Source organism: Mirounga leonina, unplaced genomic scaffold, assembly GCF_011800145.1.
Source record: "Mirounga leonina isolate KUSES-001 unplaced genomic scaffold, KU_Mleo_1.0 Mir_204, whole genome shotgun sequence".
Classification (NCBI taxonomy): domain Eukaryota; kingdom Metazoa; phylum Chordata; class Mammalia; order Carnivora; family Phocidae; genus Mirounga; species Mirounga leonina.
The window spans coordinates 22,329,458-22,332,873 of record NW_023270513.1 but is presented as its reverse complement, the minus strand read 5'-3'; the positions used below and the strand labels follow the sequence as shown (position 1 = coordinate 22,332,873).

At 44.2% G+C, this 3,416-nt stretch overlaps 1 pseudogene; it reads left to right on the top strand.

Moving 5' to 3' along the window:
• The first annotated feature begins 1,772 nt into the window (after positions 1-1,772).
• LOC118025983 lies at positions 1,773-3,121 on the top strand (annotated as a pseudogene).
• Positions 3,122-3,416: the final 295 nt, after the last annotated feature.

The window sequence follows — 3,416 nt, the reverse complement described above, 5'->3', positions numbered from 1 at the left end:
CTTGGGAGGGGTCCTCTCTGCTTCTAGGACATGAATGTTTGTTTCATTCCCCAGATTAGGGAAGTTCTCAGCTATGATTTGCTCAAATATATCTTCTAGTCCCCCCTCTCTCTCTACCCTCTCAGGGATCCCAATAATTCTGACATTGGAACATTTCATGGTGTCACTTATTTCTCTAATTCTATTTTCATGGATTTTAAGCTGTTTCTCCCAGGCCTCCTCTTTCTCCTTCTTTTCTATCAATTTGTCTTCTAGATCACTAATTCATTCTTCTGCCTCGTTTACCCTAGCTATTAGATCTAGATTAGATTGGATCTCATTGATAGCATTTTTATGTTCTGTCAATTCAGCTTTCATTTCTACCCTTAAAGACACTATGTTGGCATTAATCGATTTCTCCATTCTAGCTATCATCTTCACAATTGCTACCTTGAATTCCATCTCAGACATCTTGGTTATATCTGTATCAATTTGTAAATCTGTGGCGTAAGTCACAGTCTCTGAGTGTTTCCTATTTGGGGGGTTCTTCCTCCTAGTCATTCTGTTGAGGGAATGTACAGAGTCCAAATTATTGACCAGAACCCAAGCAAGATGCACCTGGTTTATAGGGACCTTAGGGTTGTTGGCCTTTTGTTCTCCCAGCCTGTCTTCTAGGGGAATGGCCTGCCACACCATTACTCAGGCAACCCTGTTTGGGCAGAGTTGCCCTGCTCCTTGTGGGGGGGAATGGGCTCAGTGAAAACCAGTTTTTTGTGGCTTTCATTCTCTGGCGGCTTTCCCCGGTGGCTTTCCATGTCTCTTCTGAGCATCAGAGCAGAAGAGACTGTTTCCAACCTTCTGTCTCAGAACAGAGAGATCACAGTCTGTTCTTCAGGGAGCTCTCCAGGCCACACTATCTCCATTTCTGTTTGTGCTGTTAAAAACGGTAGTGTCCTGGGTTGTGCGCCCCTTGGCAGCACTCCCAGTCCTCACCTCCAGGTTGGGGCATGTCTCTTCCCTTTGTGCTTCTAAAACCACCAGCTGCCCCCAGTTCACATGGGTGGCCCCACCTCTCCAAGTTTCAGTCCAGGGATCTGCCCTAAAGTCCTTTCCCCACCGCTACCAGTCTGCTACTCTGTGCCCCATCCCCAGTGTGGGAGGCTTTTGTGCACCGGCAGTGCAGGATTCCAAAGGTTCCCTCTCCCTTCCTTTTATCTTCTGATATCTGCCTGCAGAATTATGGCTCCCCGCTTCATACCTTGAAACCAACTGCCTGTGATATTCTGTTTGTAGAAATCCAGATATATCTTCTTATATCTCAGGCTGATTTCGTGGGTGTTCAGAATGGTCTGGTAGATATCCAGCTCAATTCAGGGGACCAGTTGGAATAGGGTCCCCTACTCCTCCACCATTTTTTCCTCACCCTAGCAATGAAATTGTATTTATAATAAAAAAGCTCCCAATAAAAAGTCTATGACCAGATGACTTCAGAAGTGAATTCTACCAAACATTTAAAGAAGAGTTGATACTTATTCTTCTCAAACTATTCCAAAAAATAGAACCAAATTTAATCTATGAAACCAGCATTACCCTAATATGAAAATCAGATAAAAACACTACAAAAAAACTATCAGTTGATATCTCTGATGAAAATAGATGCAAAAATCCTCAACAATATATCAGCAAATCAAGGCAGGTTCTCTTACATTGACCACCTAAGAGTCAAGCTGTAAGAAATAACAACCTCTCCCCTTCCTCCCTACCATCACCTTGGCAGTTGCAAAACAGCAACCATGTGTGAATGCCTTACCACCCATGTTGGCTAGGCTGTTCTCCAGATTGGCAATGCCTTCTGGGAGCTTCATTGCCTGGAACACAGCATCCAGCCCAATGGCCAGATGTCAAGTGACAAGACCACTGGGGGAGGAGATGACTCCTTCAATGCCTTCTTCAGTGACACAGTTGCTGGCAAGCACATGCCCAGGGCAGTGTTTGTAGACCTGGAACAACAGTCACTGATGAAGTTCACACTGGCAACTACTGCCAGCTTTTCCACTCTGAGCAGCTCATCACAGGCAAGGGAGATGCTGCCAATAATTATGCCTGATGGCACTGCACTATTGGCAAGGAGATCATTGACCTTCTTTTAGACTGAATTTAGTAACTGACCAATCAGTGCAGAGGTCTTCATGGCTTCTTGGTTTTCCACAACTTTGGAGGGGGAACTGGTTCTTGGTTTACTTCCCTGCTGATGGAACATCTCTGTCAATTACAGCAAGAAGTCCAAGCTGGAATTCTCCATTTACCCAACCCTCCAGGTTTCTACAGCTGTAGTTAAGCCCTACAACTCCATCCTCACTACTCACACCACCTTGGAGCACTCTGACTGTGCCTTCATGGTAGAAAACATGGCCATATATGACATTTGTTGTGGAAACCTTGACATTGAATGCCCAACCTACACTAACCTAAATAGGTTGACATGTCAAGTTGTGTTCTCCATCACTGCTTCCCTCAGATTTGATGGAGCCCTGAATGTTGATCTGACAGAATTCCAGGCCAACCTGGTGCCCTATCCCCAAATCCACTTCCCTCTGGCCATATATGGCTCTGTCATCTCTGTTGAGAAAGCCTACCATGAATAGCTTTCTGTAGCAGAGATCACCAATGCATGCTTTGAACCAGCCAACCAGAGGGTGAAATATGACCCTCACCATGGTAAATGCATGGCTTGCTGCCTGTTGTACCATGGTGATGTGGTTCCCAAAGATGTCAATGCTGCCATTGATCTGATCAGTACCAAGTGTACCATCCAGTTTATGGACTGGTGCCCCACTGACTTCATTGTTGGCATTAATTACCAGCCTCCCACTGTGGAGAGGGAGACCTAGCCAAAGTACAGAAAGCCATGTTAATGCTGAGCAACACCACAAACATCGCTGAGGCCTGGGCTCACCTGGACCACAAATTTGATTTGATGTATGCCAAGTGTGCCTTTGGTCACTGGTATGCAAGTGAAGGCATGGAGGACGAAGAGTTTTCTGAGGCTCATGAGGACATGGCTGCTCTTGAGAAGGATTATGAGGAAGTTGGTGTGGATTTTGTTGAAAGAGAAAGTGAAGAAGAAGGAGAGGAATACTAAAGTTAAAAATGTCACAAAGGTGCTGCTTTTACAGGGAAGCTTATTCTGCTTTGAACATTGAAAAGTTGTGCTTTGATCAGTTAATTTGTATGTAGCAGTGTATACTCTCATATACATTTACTGACCTATGCTTAAAAACACAATGCTTTGTTACAGACCCAAGCTGTCCATTTCTCTGATGGGTTTGAATAAAGTATTCCCTGTCCTAAAAATATATATATTAGCAAACCAAATCCAACAATAAATTTAAAAAAAATCATTCACCATGATCAAGTGGGATTTATTCCTGGGATGC